The following is a 23261-nucleotide window of genomic DNA, read 5'->3' as shown; positions in this document are numbered from 1 at the left end:
CAGTGTTGAAAAAAGAAGTCTGCTAGACTTCGAAACGTCCACAGCGAGTACTGTTTTATTGGACTAGAACTATGAAATCTTGTTATAATTTTCGATAACAGTCCTGATGAACATGTTCAGTCATGACACCCTCTTCATTCAATTAGACAGTCTTGATTTAGTAAGGATAGAGACCTCAATGACCCTTGTAGGTCAAGCAGATTTATTTTCATTTCACCTGGCTAATATGATGATTCATAGTTGCTATGGGCGGCCATCTTGGATTTCAAGTGTCCTGGACCTCAATCATGCATGAAACTCCTTTCATTCACTCAGCCAGCCTTGATTTAGTGGGGATAGACACGTCAATGACCCTTGTAGGTCCAGAAGATTCCGAATTATTGTAATTTCACCTGGTTAATATGGTGATTTATGGTTGTTATGGGCAGCCATCTTCGATTTCAGGTGTCTTGGACCTCAGACATCCACGAAACCCCCTTCATTCACTCAGCCAGCCTTGATTTAGTGGGGATAGACACCTTAATAACCATTGTAGGTCAAGCAGATTCCGAATTATTGTAATTTCACCTGGCTATATGATGATTTATGGTTGCTATGGGCGGCCATCTTGGATTTCAGGTGTTCTGGACCTCAGACATCCATGAAACCCCCTTCATTCAATCAGACAGTCTTGATTTAGTGGGGATAGACACCTCAATCACCCCTCTAGGTCAAGTAGTTTCAGAGTTATTGTCATTTTACCTGGTTCATAAGTACATTTTGGCGGCCATTTTGAAAAATGGCCATATACAGAGTTTGCCCGGGTTTGGAATTTTCCACCTAGTAGAATTTGGAAGACCTATGCATACCCTACTCGAATCAACTTTCAAACTTTCCGCTTTGAAAAATGTATACGGGTCTGTAGGACAGGGCCTGGACTAATGGCGTATACCATGCTCCCTCGGCTCATTATGCGTCTAAAAATTATTAAACAGGTCGGAACAAAATGGCCATGCGTGGCTGTGGATTCAGCCTACCATGGCGATTTCTGTCTCACACATGGTAAAAGAAAACATTTTATTATCTTAACCATGAGCGACACGCAAACATTGCGGAGTCGATACTCTTTGGCTCTACCTCATTGGTTATTCCTCATCTATTTATTGGTCTTCTTATTTTTTTGACCCTCTTTAGATAAATACCAACAATTGGATTCTACTTCCTGGTGATCCTGGGTCGACAGGTAGGTGGAACTTCGCTTCGGGTATAAATGAAGCATCTATTGCTACTCACGCTTTAGACTACACAACTGAAAATGTGGGATCCATGTTCTATAGGAGCATAACTAGAGACTCGACAAATGAATCTCAATTCAATAGTGTAGACAAGTTGTTGAATTTGTTTGATGTACCTAATACCGTGTCTGCAACTTGGATGTTTGTTTTGACGTATGATGGCGTTCAAGATTGGTGGAACAGCGTTAACTTGGTAAGTTTCATTTTTACATTCGATTTTCGTTGACTGAAGATTCTTCCAATCCAGAAGTTGAATTTGTAAGCCCGATTTTCCGTGCTACATGGTTCTTGTAACTGGTACGGATCTCGTAAATTAATATCTCGTTATTTTGTCGTGTCATTTGTTTAACACCATTTAATTTTAACTTTAGTTTTAAGGAATCGGATAGCAACGTTTGCCTAGTATTTTGTGGGACATGACAGCACATCAGACATATCGAAATGGATTCTGATTACGAGGAATTTCCTTCTGATATCAAATAATTTTGATTTTTTGAATTCGCGATATAATACAAATTTCATGACAATTTATTAAAAATTGACCATCATTTGAAAATGTTGACCACAGGCGGATTTTGTGGTATGAAACTTTAACAACTCACGTCCGGCGCGTCTGCGTGGTTTACTTCGAAGTTAACCACGCGTGCGACGCGGCCGCATCGTTGTTAATCAGTGATGAACAACGGTAAAACATGATTGAATCCCTAAATGTCTGTTATGCTCTCATGTCCAACAAAAAATACTGTGCAAACGTTGCTATCCGATCCCTTAAGGTTGCGCATTAAAAAAAAAGCTATCAAATTTAACCAAGCTGGTGTTTTTTTAGCCATTTCCAGTATACCTTTTTTTATGTAAATATTTATTCATGTATCTATGTATAATTAAATATCTGAATACAAAACCCACCCAAGTCCAATTGAGCTAAGCATGGGAATCGGTATAAAAGAACAACACAAATCACCCTCTACGTGCGTGTATTGAGCATTTGAAATCCATCATATGGAAAGGTTTGGCTACAAAAACGATTGTCTTATAAACCATCTATGCACAGTTTCCACCTCGATACACCTCACCACACAATTTCGTCCAAGCTAGCAGTGAATTGTCTCTACAGTCTTTCATTACATTACACGGTTGAGTGCATGTCATTAAATGAAAGAGCTCACTTATATTGTCCATATACGAGCTTCATTTCAATGAGCAATTCGCTGTCGAAGTGACGTAATAATCGGATTAACTACCATAGCAATAGATTTGGCACACCAGCCATCTTGCGAGGGCATTATAACATGTATGCCAAACATATTAATTTGCAAAGTTCATTGAATTTAAACTGTATGACAAAACAGGCGAAAATAGTAACTTTTTGAATAGATTGCCCTGCACTACAAGCAGGTTGCACTCATCACCTGTGTATGTTTGCAATCATAGATTGAATACAATACCGTTCTTTTCAAAGATAATAATCTTACAGGTGCGAGTGATCAGCATTTCTTTGACATCTACGTAATGGTTCAATGCACAGATACCGCGTAAATATTGTAGTGCCGGGCGATCTATTCAAAAATTGTATAAATCTATTGCTATGGTAGTTAATCCGATTATTACGTCACTTCGACAGCGAATTGATAGAACGTTTAATTTTGATTGTAAAAAATAGGTATACTGTGATCAGCTCGTAATCGGCGGGAATATTAACATCGCGGATTAATATCAATTTATTTTATTTAGAGAATTGTCTTGTGACACCTCGCTAGAAAAATCACAAATTATTAATTCAAGTCCTGTACTTGTCTACTTTCTTTAACATGCACATTTTAGATCTTCCAGATGAACAATATCACTCTTAACGTGGATCTACTTTTTTGGCGTAGTGGTAAAAGCCTAACAATTTCCTAACAAGTATAAATGCTGACTTTTTCTGGTGATTATTGATCGTGCCCTGTTCAAACTTCGCAGGTAAATTCATGGCAGTGTATTGTGGTGGCATCGGGGTCAGAGTCATACGTCATTTACAAATGGGAAGATATGCAGTCATCTGAAGAAGCCGATGGAGCGTCAGGGGTAAGAATAAAAGACATATAAAGATTGCAGAAAGCGTTTGTTATAATGTAATAACGCACGCAACGATATGCCCTACAAAGTGTTCTCTGCTACTTAGGCTAGATGAAGGGGTCTGTTCTGGCCCATTTCGTGAAAAATGTAGAAGAAATACCGTAACAATATTAAATCATAATAGCTGAGATTATTCTTGCTTATTCCATAGGGTTTGATAATCCATATGACATAATAATTTGAAAATGGGGGATAACTTTGCACGGTTTCGTAAAGTTATATTTTCGCGACCTGGTTTTATTCTACATAATGCTCATAGAGAGCTAACAAACTACCCAGCGAACACACAACGTTTTACAAAAAAATGTTTAAATGTCAGGTTATATAAAGGGTATAAAAAGGTTTTAATAACATTCATAAAACATTTTTGAAAACGGAATGCAAACAGAATATTATTTTAACAAAATATTTTACAATAACGTTTTAAAAACGTATTCATGATCTTTATATAACCAAAATATGAATGTTATTAAAACATTTTAAATAAAGGTTTTAAGAACATTTTTGTATTTGCTGGGTACATCAATAAACCATTCACCTTCACTTAATTTATCCTATAAAGGAATGTTTGTGGTTATTTCTTGTCTAATATTAATGAAAATAATGTTATGCTTAAGCCTTAAGGCGACATACTCTTTATGTTAAAGTAATATTTTCAACAACTAAATATCATAGTCTGGAAATTAATGATGCATCTGGTAGCTTAAATCATGACTTTCATATACTTAGTTGCAATTATCCTAGATGATTCTTGATTTGTTTTTATGAAGTCTTAAATCGTCGAGGTTTTTGATCAAAAACATGCATTCGGTGTAATTTTAAAACTCGAGGCCACAATTCTTATCAAATTAGCCCCAAATTATAATTTGCGGAGTATAAATTTGACTTGATTTGATTTCACAATATTTCTAAGGTGAGAATTTTGCCAGGTCAATACCTGATTTTTTGAAGCCATTCGGATTCATAAATATGTGATATTTTGAACGGAAATTGAGTACACTTACCATTCTGCAACACTTTACCGAAAAGACGCTGTCGGTCTCGCGTGATCAATTCCTCTCATGAAGAAGTCGTTTTTATTAATAATTATGTTAATGAAAGAAAAAGTGCCCCTCTGACAAAAAATGAAAGAGAAAATCAGGAGGGCAAAGGAAACTAGAAGGCCTTATATTTGTACCCGCATGTTATCGGTGTACCCAAACTTACAGTCCTTATTTGATGAGGACTTAAAAAATAAAGAAATTATAAAAAGTCGCCCAATTGGGCGGAAAATGTGTAAAAAGTGAAAGTCCAAGTCACAAGCTTTAATTTAATGTAGGTTGCACTCTCGTAGCACTTAAAATAAAGAAATTGTCAAAGGCCGCTCACAGGGCAGGCGTCTCTCTTACTCTCCATAGGTTGCTGTTGTCAGTCTCTCTTATTCACAGCGAGGCTATGCAACATGATTAGGGGAAAACTATTCCAGAGGGAGTTTGTAAATTAAATGGAACAGCCATTTCAGAGGGAGTATGTAAATTAAACGGAACAGCCTATTTTGGGGCCATTTCAGAGGGAGTATGTAAATTAAATGGAACAGCCAATTACGCTTCACGCTGGTGTTTCCAATTATTATATTATTATACGGATCTGTCTGTTTAGTCCTGTGTGTGTGGGGTGGGGTGTATGGGTGTTAGTAACAATATAATTTTCTCAGGTGCTATCTCTGTACAAATTCTGAGCCCGGAAGCTGCTTTATTTGATGAGAAACGGCCGGCCCTGGGGCACATTATATTTGACTTATGAGGACCATGTACATATGCGGGTATAAAGAAAATCCAGCCCGATCTGGGCAAAAATAGTGTAAAATACTAAATTGTTGCACGCTACGTGCGCAAATTGTCCCAATATTAAGCCGTTTTTTGGAAGCTCGAAGATATACAGTCTGTATTGTATGATGCAACTGCAATTGTTTTCGTCTGTGCCACGCCCCTGGCTCCACCTCCGAAGAAAATTACAGCCCCCCTTAGGTACAGTCAAATATAAGTTTGAAATGGAATCATTTACTTTCAAACGGGTTACCCGATTTTAGGTACAAACTTTCATTTTTTGCGGCCATTAAGGAAGTTTTGATTTTAAAAGTTGTTCAGTTCAATTTGATGTCAGAAAATATGATTAGACACCATTTTTTCAGTATCCTTCAGAAAAGTCAAAACCCTTTAGTCGTAACTATAAATTTCACAGATAGAGCAAACTATTCATTGGTTCACCACCAGCTCGGTAATGACAATAATGCTTTATCGCGGTTGCGTGTATCGCGGTTGCGGTATCTGTTTATTAACCCTAACACCTGTAAATACCACAAAATACCACGATGAAAAATTCTGTGCATGCATTAATCCCAGGGTCTGCGATGACGCAATCGCCCTAAGTGTGATATGCTCACGGAGTTGCTTGCCGGGCAGCAATAACCCGTGCAGCTACCGGTCCGCGAACGTGTGGTTGGCATGCGGGGGTCAAAGGTTCGAATACCGGGGGTGCCAAGTCAAAAATTCTTCTTCTTCTTGAAAAATTCGGATCTTCTTTGACATCCGATATCAAAAAGCATGGGTCAGTGTTAGGGTTAATACGGACATCAGTCGTGGAATCCTTCGACCGATATCCGTATTTAAAACAAGAGAACGGATATGGGTATGCTTACACTTGCATGTTTTCTCTGCGCGAGTAATGTTATGCGCGCGAAATACGCACATAGGTCACAACAAGGCGAACCAATGTATATAGGCCTACATTTTTGGATTTCTCTATGGCAAGACGAACTTTGCAACAAAGTTGAGAACTTGAGATATCTTTTCATTTTTTCCCTGTTTAACCTTCTTTGGCCCCTACCAAAAATTGCCAAAAATCCTTCAGGCATGTCAAAACATTGCGGCTGTTCCTCTACTAAATTATGCAACACCATGTTATGCAAATACAAAAGCGACAAATGCAGCACCCTCAATGCACACTCAGTGTATAAGCACTACCACCATAATTATTATTGTACACCGCGACTCTGTCACCGTTAAAACGTGAAGAACTACTCCCTACGGCGACTATACAGTTTTGTCCCCTGTTTAACCTTCTTTGACCCCTACCAAAACTTGCCAAAACTGTGAACATGTTGAAGAGGGCAGCCCAAGCTAAATTTGTTCAGTATCCTTCAGGCATGTCAAAAACATTGCGGCTGTTCCTCTACTAAATTATACAACATCAAGTTATTATTATACAGAGCCGTGATACTAAATATCAACATAATAGCATTATACCACGAACATGAATGTACTATACAATAAACATTCTCAACAACAAAAGATGATGGAAAAGTAGTTACTCCTTTGAGCATCTTTAGCAAAAGTGATATCTAGCTATAGTTGTATGATGTGACAGAAGATTATAATCATGATTATAATGAATCTGTGCTTGTAAATCAAAATCAGATCTACGGCGACAAAAAAATTCAGATTGTGCGCGATTTTGACAAGCATATGTCCTCATTTGAAATTATACAGCCATTTCACCAATATAGCTCCACAGTTAAGGGGTACTACACCCATTGATTTTTTTTGGCATTTTTTTGCATTTTGTGAAGAAATTACAAAAAAAAATTGGACAAAGTGGTATGCAAAATGAAGGGCAAATCTTCTCGTTTTATTGGTGGCATCTGTATCAATGTAGCTTACATGCTTTTAAAGATAGAAGCCAAAAGGAGGTACATCACTGATGATTTAAATTCACTTCATTTTGGAAAGCTTACTATCAACGGATTTCGTTAAAATTTTGGATATGTGTTGCTAACAGTTAGGGAAATAAAGTTGATATGTAAAATGGGAATAAGTGGTTCCTGATTTCTTTTATGACTTCATGAACTTGGTGCTCCACAACTATCAAAAAGGAACTGGTTAAAATGCTTCTATTTTCAATGTTGAGCTATATTTTGTATTTTTAAGTTGCGACATTATTTCACTGAAACTTAATTAAGCCATAGGTAACAGGTTACCACAACCATACTACAGCAAGGTTGAAAACAAAATTGTATTTCTTGTCACCTATACCACCATATTGGGTAGTTTTCCGTAAGCTTAACTTTTGTGATTTTGGTAACTATTTTATATTTATTTGTGAAATCCATCTCAACTAGGCATTCTAAATTGTACTCACCATTTACATCCCAATGTATATTAGTATATCCACCTTGCACTTCTCGATATATATCCAGTTAAAGACAGACTATCAAAATTATGCCTCATTATATGATATCACAGACTCTCACATGTGTATTCAAAATTGATGCTTACATTTGACCTGAACCAATTGACCTATAAGGCCGTGTGTTTTGAACTCGCCACCCTCGCGTTACATCACAAATATTATGAATTTTTACACCAATCAAGTTTCAAATTAGAATATCTCCACAACTATCAACCCTAAACTAGCAAAAGTATACATTTTTGGAAAGCTGAAGGCAAAAGCAATTTAAATATACACATTTCAACTCATTGTACAGGGTGACCTTGAAGTTATACAGGGTGGAATAAAAAAAATCCAAATAAAAAATGGGTCACTTAATGCATTGCTTATTACTAACTTGCAGTTATAAACTGAAAGTAAACAACATTGATTTGGTTAGATGTTAGGGGGAGCCTACTGACTTTGGAAGAAAAAAATCACAGCTGTTTGGTAATCTCGGAATACAGGGTGTCCCAAAATATGTTCAAATTTTTTTACAATTCAACATATTTTGAACTGAAACATTTTACCCCTAACCCATGCAAAAAAAGTAAGTCCATATTTAGATTCCTCATCAAATTTCCTCTCAGAAAATGCAAACTTTGACTATGATAGGACAAGTAATTAAAAATTTAGGGCAACTTTTAGATTTTGAAGACATCCGCATTGCTTACTACAGTGTTTAATATGAAAACAGGTAGTTTTGCACATAAAAGTTTGCATTTCATACACTAAACCAATCATAAAGAGTTCAAAATGATTAAAAACAATTAGCAGAATAAATAATCTTTCAAAAGAGCTCTTAACCATGTCTGTAGCCCATATGGATGCAAAGATATGATCAGTTGATTCAACGCGCACACACAAAATCTTTATTTTCCATAGACTTTACACATACCGCCACCGCCTCATCCGCCACCGCCTCATCCCCCACCTCGGTCATTCTGAACTCAAACAACTCTAACTCCACTATCTTAGCTGATAAACAATTCTCCTTTGGAGGTTTGTTAGGGCACACATTTAGCTACAACATGACACCAAACACACTTCAATACCTTTTGTTTAAGCGGAGATATAACAATTTGAACGAGTCTCGATTTGGAAAAGCGTAACAACACTACCATTTTTGGGTGGCGAGTTCAAAACATGTGGCCATAACCTGACATACGGTGACCTAATAGCCTTTTCTTCTCCTAACAACACATTATAGTATTAAATTGACTAATGACTATGTATCCATTGTATAAGTGTTTATTTAATTTATTCAGTGTTATATTTTGCATGCACCACTAGATTTTCTATAGAGAGTATAACAAAGGATTTAATGTATTCTATTCATGTACCCTACTTGAACATGTTGAATAGAATAAATTATGGTTTGTTATGAAACACAGATCTGAGTTACTAGGATACAGTAAACAAAAAATATATAGGGCGAAAATGACTTACTAAAATGGTTAAAAAAGTTCAGGACATGAGGTGATGAACATATTTATGTACTTCATAAATTTGCAAGAAAAAAAAAGAGGGGTACTGATGAAAATCAGGGTATTATTCCCCCTTAAGCGGCTATGTGGTTTTCTTTTTTGGCTTAAAATGATCAGGGCAAAGAATAACAAAATTAAAATTTGAGCGAAATTATACATTATGGCTTGATGCGCCTGTCACACTACACCGAATAGGTCTTCCGTACAAGAAACGGATGGTATTTTAGCAAATCCGTTAGTGTTCGTCAATGTTCGTTTTATGTTCTTCGTATGTCCTGCTATTATCCGCCAAATGAGTTTCGTGTTAGGTGATGTTTGTTTAGTCCGTCGACAATCCGTTTCAAGTTTTGTGCATGCACAAAACTTGAAACGGAGTGTGCCGAATACACATGTTCGGAAGTTGTCCGATGTGTGTTCGTACTGTCCTGTATATATACCCTGCGTGTGTTGCTTATCTTCGAGTTTCGAGTCTCGAGTCAAATTTTCGAGTCTCGAGTTTCGAGTCTCGAGTTTCGAGTTTTATACTTCGAGTTTCGAGTCTTATTTTTCGAGTTTCGAGTCTCATATTTCGAGTTTCGAGTTAAATTTTTCGAGTTTCGAGTCTTATATTTCGAGTTTCGAGTCTTGTATTTCGAGTTTCGAGTCTTGTATTTCGAGTTTCGAGTCTTATATTTCGAGTTTCGAGTCTCATATTTCGAGTTTTGAGCCTCATATTTCGAGTTTCGAGTCTTATATTTCGAGTTTCGAGTATCGACAGTCAAATTTCGAGTTTCAAGTTTATAATATCGAGTTTCGAGTCTCAAATTTCGAATATCGAGTGTCAAATTTTCAGGTTTTGACTTTATAATATCGAGTTTCCAGAAATACAAAAAAGTATTTAAACAAACAAAACAAGCAATCACAAAACATTCACAGACATACATATTAACACACATATTCACAAAACGTGCATTTTCACGATAATGAAATTCACAACGGACCCTTTCTAATGGACAAATGACATTCAAAACCCACTCATATTATTTCTTGGTCAAAATACTATAAAATGGGTCAGAAATAACTAATGAAATTCTGCCTTCTAGAGAGTTATAATCGAGACTCGACATTTAGACCCAATTTCGAGTCTCGTCATTTTAAAGAAAACTGACCTTTTCTAATGGACTAATGACATTTAAAAGCCACTCATAATATTTCTTGGTAAAAATTATTATAAAGTAGGCGAGAAATAACTAATTAAATTCGGCCTCCTAGAGAGTTATAATCGAGACTCGAAATTTAGACCCGATTTCGAGTCTCGTCATTTTAAAGAAAACTGACCTTTTCTAATGGACAAATGACATTTAAAAGCCACTCGTAATATTTCTTGGTAAAATTATTATAAAGTAGGCGAGAAATAACTAATTAAATTTTGCATCCTAGAGAGTTATAATCAAGACTCGAAATTTAGACCCAATTTCGAGTCTCGTCTTTTTGAAGAAAACTGACCTTTTTTAAAGGTCAAATGACATTCAAAACCCACTCATATTATTTCTTGGTCAAAATACTATAAAATGGGTGAGAAATAGCTCATTAAATTCTGCCTCCTAGAGAGTTATAATCGAGACTCGAAATTTAGACCCAATTTCGAGTCTCGTCATTTTAAAGAAAACTGACCTTTTCTAATGGACAAATCACATTTAAAAACCACTCATAATATTTCTTGGTAAAAATTATTATAAAGTAGGCAAAAAATAACTAATTAAATTTGGCCTCCTAGAGAGTTATAATCGAGACTCGAAATTTAGACCCAATTTCGAGTCTCGTCATTTTAAAGAAAACTGACCTTTTCTAATGGACAAATGACATTTAAAAGCCACTCATAATATTTCTTGGTAAAAATTATTATAAAGTAGGCGAGAAATAACTAATTAAATTTGGCCTCTTAGAGAGTTATAATCGAGACTCGAAATTTAGACCCGATTTCGAGTCTCGTCATTTTAAAGAAAACTGACCTTTTCTAATGGACAAATCACATTTAAAAGCCACTCATAATATTTCTTGGTAAAAATTATTATAAAGTAGGCAAAAAATAACTAATTAAATTTGGCCTCCTAGAGAGTTATAATCGAGACTCGAAATTTAGACCCAATTTCGAGTCTCGTCATTTTAAAGAAAACTGACCTTTTCTAATGGACAAATGACATTTAAAAGCCACTCATAATATTTCTTGGTAAAAATTATTATAAAGTAGGCGAGAAATAACTAATTAAATTTGGCCTCCTAGAGAGTTATAATCGAGACTCGACATTTAGACCCGATTTCGAGTCTCGTCATTTTAAAGAAAACTGACCTTTTCTAATGGACAAATCACATTTAAAAGCCACTCATAATATTTCTTGGTAAAAATTATTATAAAGTAGGCAAAAAATAACTAATTAAATTTGGCCTCCTAGAGAGTTATAATCGAGACTCGAAATTTAGACCCAATTTCGAGTCTCGTCATTTTAAAGAAAACTGACCTTTTCTAATGGACAAATGACATTTAAAAGCCACTCATAATATTTCTCGGTAAAAATTATTATAAAGTAGGCAAAAAATAACTCATTTAATTTGGCCTCCTAGAGAGTTATAATCGAGACTCGAAATTTAGACCCAATTTCGAGTCTCGTCATTTGAAAGAAAACTGACCTTTTCTAATGGACAAATGACATTTAAAAGCCACTCATAATATTTCTTGGTAAAAATTATTATAAAGTAGGCGAGAAATAACTGATTAAATTTGGCCTCCTAGAGAGTTATAATCGAGACTCGAAATTTAGACCCAATTTCGAGTCTCGTCATTTTAAAGAAAACTGACCTTTTCTAAAGGACAAATGACATTTAAAAGCCACTCATAATATTTCTTGGTAAAAATTATTATAAAGTAGGCGAGAAATAACTGATTAAATTTGGCCTCCTAGAGAGTTATAATCGAGACTCGAAATTTAGACCCAATTTCGAGTCTCGTCATTTTAAAGAAAACTGACCTTTTCTAATGGACAAATGACATTTAAAGCCACTCATAATATTTCTTGGTAAAAATTATTATAAAGTAGGCGAAAATAACTGATTAAATCTGGCCTCCTAGAGAGTTATAATCGAGACTCGAAATTTAGACCCAATTTCGAGTCCCGTCATTTTAAAGAAAACTGACCTTTTCTAATGGACAAATCACATTTAAAATAATTTTTACCAAGAAATATTATGAGTGGCTTTTAAATGTCATTTGTTCATTAGAAAAGGTCAGTTTTCTTTAAAATGACGAGACTCGAAATCGGGTCTAAATGTCGAGTCTTGATTATAACTCTCTAGGAGGCCAAATTAAATGAGTTATTTTTTGCCTACTTTATAATAATTTTTACCGAGAAATATTATGAGTGGCTTTTAAATGTCATTTGTCTAGGAGGCCAAATTTAATTAGTTATTTCTCGCCTACTTTATAATAATTTTTACCAAGAAATATTATGAATGGCTTTTAAATGTGATTTGTCCATTAGAAAAGGTCAGTTTTCTTTAAAATGACGAGACTCGAAATCGGGTCTAAATGTCGAGTCTCGATTATAACTCTCTAGAAGGCAGAATTTCATTAGTTATTTCTGACCCATTTTATAGTATTTTGACCAAGAAATAATATGAGTGGGTTTTGAATGTCATTTGTCCATTAGAAAGGGTCCGTTGTGAATTTCATTATCGTGAAAATGCACGTTTTTGTGAATATGTGTGTTAATATGTTTGTCTGTGAATGTTTTGTGATTGCTTGTTTTGTTTGTTTAAATACTTTTTTGTATTACTGGAAACTCGATATTATAAAGTCAAAACCTGAAAATTTGACACTCGATATTCGAAATTTGAGACTCGAAACTCGATATTATAAACTTGAAACTCGAAATTTGACTGTCGATACTCGAAACTCGAAATATAAGACTCGAAACTCGAAATATGAGGCTCAAAACTCGAAATATGAGACTCGAAACTCGAAATATAAGACTCGAAACTCGAAATACAAGACTCGAAACTCGAAATACAAGACTCGAAACTTGAAAAATTTAACTCGAAACTCGAAATATGAGACTCGAAACTCGAAATATAAGACTCGAAACTCGAAAAATTTAACTCGAAACTCGAAATATGAGACTCGAAACTCGAAAAATAAGACTCGAAACTCGAAAAATTTAACTCGAAACTCGAAATATGAGACTCGAAACTCGAAAAATAAGACTCGAAACTCGAAGTATAAAACTCGAAACTCGAGACTCGAACATTTGACTCGAGACTCGAAACTCGAAGATAAGCAACACACGGTTTGTTCGTTATTCTTTCGTTTATATACCGCAGGTGTTTGGGAGGTTTCGCAGGCGCTTGTGCCGGATGTAGGCCTATATGGCGAACATGTGCATCGATCATGGGGGGGGCACTTTCTGAAGGGTGTGGGACGCGATATCAAATTCCTACCAGTTTTAGTTATTGACAAGATAGAAAAAAAAGAGAAAACATGGAAAAAGTTAAATTGTACGTTATTGAGTAGGCCCAGGATAGTAGTAAGCCTAAGTATAGGCCTGTGATTATTATAAGAAATGCTTAAATGTGGTTCCTTGGTCCAAAAGCCTGTGAAAATTACTGCCGGCCAGTCCATATGCAGGGCCCGTGACATTTTGTCACCAAAGTCAGTATTTAAGACGGACTTAGTCTATTCCTGACTTTAACATATCTATCCATGCATGCTTGAAATTACGTGTCTGAAATCTTATATCTAAGTGTCAGTGGACCAGCGTAACATTTTAAATTTTGCAAATTCAATTCTGGCCTTCTTTGTTTATTGTTTAAAGCAATAATAGTGTAAAATGATGCACCAAAAACAATTTTCCAAATTTTCCATTTTAAAACTAAATTTTTACACAATAGGCCTAATGATGTAAATACAGTCCCCATGCAAATGGCTTCAATTGGACCTTCATTTTGAAAAATGGACAAGTCTGTCTTTTTGCATCTGCTTTGGACATCCACATGTTATGTTTAAAACAATTGTTTATATTATACAATAACCAATTTGCGGCTTTTTCAAAGTAAAATAGTATCCAATAAGAGTGCTAAAATTAAATTGATCCACAAATGGCTTCAATTGGGCCTTCATTGTCCAAATGTTTCTCACCTCTATTGCCCACCGGACGGTGGTTGCCCTGATATGTAAGATTTGTAGCCCCTTTTGTACTTTTTAGCCCATTTTTGACCATTTTCGTCAAAGTTTTTCCCCACTTTGTCCACCCTCTGAAAACGTGCTTGCTACGCCACTGCCTCTGAGGGGCCTCAAACCCTCTCAAACACCCTCTCTTCCCCCACTTTCCTGAAGACGTCCCTGCTGGTGCCACGTACATGGGACGAATTCGCCGGTCATTTATCAGACGTTGAACGATCGGATAAGACGCCTGCAGGATTATTAGCGGCCACAACGCACAGAGAGACGAATGGGCATCGGAGCCCAAATCCGGTCATTTGTCGGACGTTGAACGATCGGATATAAGACGCCTGCAGGATTATTAGCGGCCACAACGCATAGAGAGACGAACGAGAATCGGACCCGCTAAATCCGGTCATTTGGTGGACGTTGAACGATCGGATATAAGACGCCTGCAGGAGTATTAGCGGCCACAACGCATAGAGAGACGAACGGGAATCGGACTGGTGATTTTTCCACCGGATAAAATATTTTTGTATACGGTGATGTTCGTTAACCCAGTCCGTTGTAGTGTGACAGAGCTATTAATTGGAGTTACATTTGGAATGTCGAAAGGGGTGGGGGAAAACTTGGCATGCTTTTTGCGGCCGGTATGGTGTATGATTGTGCCTGTCCATACCAACTCGATAAGAATTTCTTCGTTTCCATTGTTTGAATAGGTTGGGTTCCATAAAGGAAATGGAATGGATTCTTTTATGGCAAGTGGTATAACTGACTTTCTAACACTACACACAGACATATGGAACACCGGATGTGCAGGACTACGAGCGTTTCGAGTTGATACTGATCCTCCAACGGAATTAACACCAGACTATTCTGCATCTGGTATGTAAAAAGAAGAGAGTGGACTAGACTAGACCCCTGATATCTATATTCGGCCCTAGGTTAGGTACGGAAACCAACAAAGTGTGTCAATCTTCTTATCTCCGCCAAGTTTAGCACCTCACCAGCAGTGTTTAATTGTTTTCAATAGTTTCACACGATCCGCCATCACGACAGTGCACGAAAAAGATGAAATAGCAAAATCGGTTGTTTGTGTTTAAGGGGGGTGCGTAGGGGTGTGTGTAGGTATGTGTGACGGGGTGTGGGTAAGTGTTAATAGAAATATAATGGCTGTATATATTTTTATAAATTTACTCTTAATAAATCTATCATTCTGAATTGATCCCCTTATTGGTGTACATGTATTTGATTAATTCGCAGCACCTGATTTTACCGTGACAAGTGACGCAGCTGACCCAACCAAACTTATTGTGTCATTTACATCTGTTCCGTCACCACCACCGGATGGGATTGTAGTTGAAACAGAATATCAATTGACAAACAGAGACCAGTGTGAAGTTATTGCCACACCGGTTACAATGTCTGGTGGTGAATCCGAGATCACGGGTTTAGAAGCTTACTCCGAGTATACAGTGAATATTGGGCATATTTACAGCCATTGTGGAGATATCGTACCTACCGTAGGACCGACCACCTTCTCCGTGACTACTGGAGAAGATGGTATGAATGTGTTTTTATTTCTACCCCATGTATTTGCCTATATCAAACGTCATATACAGTTATATTTGGTAACGATGTATATCTTTGGGTCGTCTCTATCTAGTGATACCAAAATAAGTAGAGACATTCGAACAATGTCCATGTGTATGGTCGCTATGGCGTCATAATGTTTGCGCACCCTCTCAAAATTGGGAAAATCTGTAGTATGGGTATTACGATTCTTAAGTTATGGGGAAAATGAATGTCAAAAGTGTCATGCATATATTAGGTGACTATCAACGGGGACTCCGTTGATTGCTTCTGGCTAAATCCATGTTAGCTCATGTTGGTAGTGTTGGAGCAGGTTGTTTGAGTCTATGTGATCTATCATGGCATGGAGGGATGATATGTTCCATTAACTTTGTAGTCACACAAGTTAGCGATACTGGGCGTACATTCCCATTGCCCTTCTTGAAAATAGCTAACATATTTGCAGAAAGTCAATCTTGAGGCAGGTTGCCAGTTTGGTAAGCATGAAAGCATGGTAAGATTGGGTAAATATGACCTACAGGACTGGTGCGATCTGCTGGCTGTCTCTTTCAAGGTGCGGATCGGAATAAGATCAGGTCCTGGAGCTTTGCCTTGGTTTAATTCCTTCAGCAGCTTTGCTATGCCCGTCAGTATAGTTCAGTCAAAAACCTCAATTCCGTGACCACTCTCTGGCTAGTAAGGTTTGACGAAATTGATTCGAAAAAAAAAGTAGCCTCCATGTCCCTCGCGAAAATCCCGGCATTTTTCGCTAGAGGCTAAAATCCAGAATGGCCGCCACCACCATTTTGAAAATTCAAGTTTTGAACCAGAGCACCCATAATCATGCACAAAGACACTTTTTCGGGTATGTCGAGTACTAGGATTCCGATTCTGACATTAGTTTAACATTACGGCATCATTTTCACCCAGAAATCCAAGATGGTGGCCGGCACTACCTTGAAAAATTTAGTTTTGAACCAGAGGACCTAAAATCGTGTACAAAGACACTTTTTTGGGTAAGTCGACCACAAGGATTTCAAATCTGTCATTACTTTGATATTACGAACTCATTCTTACCCAGAAATCCAAGAGGGCGGTCGCCGGCGCCATCTTGAAAAATAAGTTTTGAACCAGAGTACCTAAAATCGTGTACAAAGACACTTTTTTCGGGTAAGTCGACCCCAAGAAATCCGAATCTGACATTAGTTTGACGTTATAACGTAAATTTTGCCCAGAAATCCAAGATGGCCCAATTTGGTAGAGCGTAAATATAAATAAAGACGCCTTATCTGTGGGTTAGACGGCCTTATCCGGGCTTTACGTTCCTTACCTGTGGCTAAGATGCCTTAACCTTAGCATATCGCAGTCTAAATCCAGATAAGGCATCTAAACCCCAGATAATGCGCCGTAACTCCAGACAAGGGACGTATACCCCAGATAAAGCAGTCCAACCCCCAAATAAGGCGCCTTAACCCTAAATAAGGAACATAAACCCCAGATAAGGCATCTAAACCCCACATAAGGCATCTAAACGTATCAATCGTCAAACCTTACTAGCCAGAGAGTGGTCACGGAATTGAGGTTTTTGTCTTAACTCGTAGTAATATCTGGCATTGGTGGGTAACTACTTGCTGTTTCCCTTGGTATGTGCGATGTGTTCTCTTTGGTGAATACTGACTGGTACTGTTCATTCAAAGCTTTTGCCTTCGTCTTGCTGTCTGTCGCTGGCCCATTTCAGTCTTCAATGTTGGTATGTCTTGGTGTCCTAATTGAGACTACTGATGTGTGACCAAAACTCCTTGGTGTCTCTTTCAGTACGTTGTCCTGGATTTCACCAATATACTTTTCATGAGATTTCTTCATCTCAGCTTTCACTTCCTTCCCCAACTTTCTGAAAGTTTCCCAATCTTTCTTCATTCGTGCCCTCTTTGCTTTGTTCCGTTGTCTCTTTTTCTTCTTTATTAATCTTTTGATGGTGGTAGTCATGGTAGTCATACAAGGAACATGTTGCCAGTTCAGATCCTACAGTTCTTGAAATACACCAATACAACATTATGTTAAACTATTTGCAATAAGTTGTCAATAATGTTTTTTAATGTTATGAAAACGTTTTATACCTCTTTATATACCCTTTATATAACCCGACATTTAAACGTTTTCTGACAACCTTTTTATAATGACGTCGAAAACGTTTTGTGTTTGCTGGGAATCTCTCTTTAACACAACAAAAACACATCCTTCGTGTCTGTTACGGTCCTTCCTATCATCAAAACTTAGTGCCATAAATAATGTCCGGTCTTCTTGTTGTATTAAACTCGGGAAGTCTCTGTGTGTCCTCTTGCTGTTTTAATCCTTAGCAATTGATAATAAGAAATTAAAGTTTATACATTTTGGTTTCTGTCTTGTTGGCCCAATGTGCTCATTACTTGCCTCTGATTCTGTTAAGCTTGAATCATGATTAGGATTATTAGGATTGTCGGATGATCTAGCATTGGTACCAGCACCATTCATATCTTCCTTATAATGTCAAAACTGTAGATGAATTTTCAGTATTCAGGTTCCGATTCTGAGCTGCCAAATGAAAAATTATCAAATCCACACATGTGGTTGATACATGTAAAACTAATTTTTCCCAAGTTTACGTACCCAATTGGTGTTATATCGTCACATTTGTATCAATCAAAAGCTGTCTTAGCCACTGGTTTACTGATTTTGCATGGCTACTTAACCGGCTCAGCGTCCCCTTCTAAAACCAGAAGCAACAATGTTCCAATAGTCTAGTTTTAGGACATTTGGTTGATGATTCTTTGATTTACCATGATCAAGTACATGAGTAGCAACGCAACCAGTTTATACATGATTGGTAACCATGACATCGTTTTATCATTCACCATTTTCTTACTACGTCGAGTCATTGTCCCGGGGGGCACTCGAATTTTTTTTTGGTAGGGGTGTGCCACCGCCAGTTTCGAACTCGAGGTCTAAGGAACTGATCGGCCGGCCAAAAGGGGTCTAGGGAACTGATTGGCCGGCCAAAAGGGGTCTTGGGAACTAATTAACCAGCCAAAAGGGGGGTCTTGGGAACTGATTAGCCGCCAAAATCTGAAAATGGGGTCGCGGAACTAAACAATGCAGGCCAAACCAGGGCTCAATTTCGTTACGTTTTTGCCACAGATTTTTGAAGGAATCGATTTCACTTTGATCAAGAAAATCATTAATGTAAAATTGGTCTGATGGGGTGGCCTACGATGGAAATCTCAGCAAAGCAAAACAGCATTCGGATCAAAATTACTAGACCCTGCAGACCTACCTATAGCCTACTGATAATTATAGCAGCAGCGAGCAGCATTTAAAAGCCCACCATAAAAACAAACCCACAAAAATATTTTTTCAGTGCCGTAACTAAAGAAAAACATTTAGGCTACATTGAAATGTCATGCATACATGAGACCATTGAGTGAAGTATGCAGAATTTGACAACCATTCCACTATTGGCACTGAACCAGTAGATCGTAAATTACCTTTTAATTCACTGTTATGGCTAGCTGCAAGGACGTGTACATAATTATTTGAGGTACTTTTCCTTATATTTGGCAATTTTATTCCCAAAAGAGATCTCAAAATCATTTATTTCCAGCAAAGTGTTTATCAGCTGAAGGCCTCGGCACTCGCCGGCCGGCAGTGCTGCAATCACTGTTTACAATCAACCAACCAGTGTTGCCACTACTACAAAGTACAAGGAGCCCAAAATCCCGCCCAAAATCCACCTTATTCCTATATACAATGTGTTTCAATGGGGAAGAAATCGATGGAAAATTCCCTTTGAAGCTTTTTGGGCTCGAAATAGTAGGACAGAAAACACGCCAATCAAAATGCCAATGAGAGCGGAGATCGATGATCTGAGGGTCTATGGAACGGCTAGAAAATTTTGGGGCTTCAAGAGCGGCAATCAATGAATTTAGTGGGTCTAAGGAACGGCTAGCGGCTCTGAAAAAGGGGGTCGTCGCCGCGGCACATACCCGTATAGCTGGGGAATGTGAGTGCCCCCCCCCGGGGTCATTGTAAACATTGGATTGGTATTGCACGGTTTACAGAATGAAATTCAAAATACCTTGTCATTTAGATTAAATAAGTAAAAGCGTCTTCCGTTGTTCAATCTACACACAAGTTGATGTCAAATTTCTTTATGTATGAGTTATATCAGTAATGTTGCAGTAAACAGTGATTCTATATATTGAAAATTATTGACAGAACCCGATAAACCGCCAGCCAGCGTTACGAATACAGACTTGGGATGCACGGACGCAACGTTTACGTGGGATGATGTTCCATGCGGTGATCGCAATGGAGCTATCATAGCATACAAATATTTCGTTCATGATGAATCTGGTACTGAAATCGCCATGGGTGATATTGCAGATCCCTCAATAACAACGGTTAATGTGGATAATTTGATGCCAGGTACTACGTATGATTTCACTATCAGTGCGGCAACCAGTATTGGCTATGGACCATTCAATAATGTTACTTTTACAGGTGCGTGAGTCTTTAACATCCAAACACAGTTAACTGAGCATTGAATAAGGTAAAATGACTCAGAATAATTTTGAAAACTTCTACTACATTCCTTCTTTTTTCATTTCGCTTAGGGGAATCCGCGTCATCAACCGACGTTGTCAGTTGTGATGATGTGTCAGGCCAGATAGAACTAATTTCCACTTTTACATTAGGCACGATTTAAAAATTGATTACAGTGCACATCACCATCATTGGAGTAGTCTACAAGCCAGAAACAGTTGTCATGAACGACTTTATTATGCAATTAGACAATACGCTGAACATATTCACCGAAGAGAAAAAAAAACCCTGTTATATCACTGTTGATTTCAACAATGACCTCCTCAAATATGATTATAGGCCTGAAGTAAATATTCTGTACACTTTTTGCTCGTACCAATTAAATTCATCCCATGAATAGATAGGCCTACCCGTATTAAAACAAATAAGAACGGAATTACCAGTGTTTCCCTTTTGACAACCAACAAGATACACAAGTAACTGCAATTTTATTACCGACATCTCTGATTACTTTCCAATATTTACCCCATTTAACATGTTAGGCCATGGGCTAGGAACCGATCCCCCAGGGATTTTTGGAGACAACATTTTTTGGAAACCTTACCCATGTGGGAATTGAAATCAGGTTGTCTGCAAAAATGTCTACCCTTGGTTAGGCGGTGAGGGCGCTTTTTCAGAATCCCATATAATGTCATTTTAATAGCAATTCATTGTGAGATTATTTTATTTTATTTGCAAATATGGTGTAATATTGACTCTAGCCTACTTTATTAAAAGAAAAAAAAAACAATGATAGAGGGCGCTTTTTCAAAATGCCTTAAAATCCCATATAATGTCTTTTAAATAGCAATTTGAAGTAATTGTGATTTTTTAGAATTCTATTTGCAAATATATTGACTCAAGCCCACTTTTGTAACTGAGAAGCTATTATAGAAAAGAAGCTTTTTGAAAATGGCTGCCAAAATGCATTTAAATGACTCAAATGAAAAGTTATTAACATAGCCTTTGTGCTATTTAATTGAAAGGTGCTGCTAGGGGAGGATTTACAAAATAGAACTCGAATAACCACTTAAAATAATCGACATTGTATTTCTTTTTTGTTTTCCTGAACCAGTCTATACAAAGGTCATTTCAATTGTATCTCCCCTCTTATGTGGCATAACACTCTTGTCAGTGTCCAGAGAAAAACAGATGAAATGAGAGAAACAGGTTTTGAATGAGGGGTTCTTGGTGCACTTTATTTATACCGGGATATGACCCCAAAGAAAAAGGTAATATCATATTTTATCATCCATTTGAGGTTGAATGTCACAATGATTATGCACTGCTCGAGTCCCATGGTACATGCAACACCTATTAGTGATGTTGAGGAAAACCTTCTATGGGCTTATGGAACATTTGCATAAGAAAGTTTAGACGATAAAACATTTGCAAACCTGCAAAGTCATTCAAAAATGCAGCAAATCGCTAAAGATAAATCATTAATGCAGAAAGAGATGTCTCCTGTCAGTTTTTTTCTTGTAGGGCTAGGATTTCAGGTCACCTGAATAGGAAGGTTAATTAATAAGTATGTAAGTTGGATCCCTGATATGAGCATTTTTTTAATTTAATTTTATTTGCAAATAAGGTGTAATATTGGCTCAAGCCTAATTTTGTTAATTAAAAGCAACGACAGAGGGCGCTTTTCAAAAACATGGCCGCCAAAATGCCGTTAAAGGACTAATGTACTACAAATAGCTAATTTTAAGTTATTACCAACGATTTTCGTTTGGTAAATATGCATTACTTACTTGAATTAAATCTTTCATCTTATATGGCATAAAACTCATTAGCCATTACTTCAAATTGATTGTTATGTAAATGCAGTTATATGGGATTTTAAGGCATTTTGGCGGCCATTTTGGAAAATAGCGCCCTCTATCTATGGTTTTCATTTACTAAAGCAGGCTTTAGACAATATTACACCACATTTGTAAGTAAAATAAATAAACAATCTTACATGACTTCAAATTGGTATTTAAATGCCATTGTATGAAAAACGCGCCCAGGGTCAACATTTCAATTCCCATATGGGTAAGGTTTCCAAATAAGTTGTCTCCAAAAATCCCTAGAGGCGGTTCCTAGCCCAGGGCCTATATCATAATCATATCCAAGAAAATATCACCAAGATAATATCAGAGGTTTTAAAAGTGCTCTTGAACTTGTGGATTAGTCATTCATTACAAACAATAATGATACAGAAAGTGCCTATAACGATTTCAATCACAAATTAACCATCTTGTTAGGTATTCATTGTTCAATCAAAGCAACTAAACATGGATTACCTGTGGCCTAATAAAATCAATTAAAACTAAAGACAAACTCTATAACAAAATATATCGCTAAGCCCAATATCGGTAATAAAATGAAATATAATAAATATAGAAATTGCATATAATATCAGAAATTGAATTTCACAGTCATAACCTGAAACAAAATGTGGCAAACACTAAATAAACTCTTAGGTAGGAACCAAATAAAAAAAGAATTTCCTGATTTCATCATTACTGGCAGCAAACTTGTGTCATGTGTGTTGTTACCGCCCAATTGGGTGGATTAAAGCCGTTTAAAAATCAATGTTATATTGTATTGTTTTGTAAACTCTTATCATTCTTTTGTGTAAGTGCAACACAGGTGATGGAATGCAGTTTAAAATCCCCGACAAGGCCGCCTCATTTCACATTTCAGGTGGAATTAATGCAAACTTTTCTTGACCTTTATTATGGTATATCAGTGATAGAAAAAATGTGCGGTATTTAA

General features: G+C 37.0%; 1 long non-coding RNA gene across 1 annotated transcript; it reads left to right on the top strand.

Annotated features, from left to right (window-relative positions):
- Positions 1-1186: 1186 nt before the first annotated feature.
- Positions 1187-15134, top strand: LOC140135486 (uncharacterized). Its single transcript, XR_011856524.1, has 3 exons — positions 1187-1467; positions 3234-3338; positions 15032-15134. It is a non-coding gene; the product is annotated as an uncharacterized lncRNA (long non-coding RNA).
- The last annotated feature ends 8127 nt before the right edge of the window (positions 15135-23261 follow it).

Source organism: Amphiura filiformis, chromosome 2, assembly GCF_039555335.1.
Source record: "Amphiura filiformis chromosome 2, Afil_fr2py, whole genome shotgun sequence".
Classification (NCBI taxonomy): domain Eukaryota; kingdom Metazoa; phylum Echinodermata; class Ophiuroidea; order Amphilepidida; family Amphiuridae; genus Amphiura; species Amphiura filiformis.
This window is presented reverse-complemented; position numbering and strand designations above follow the sequence as displayed.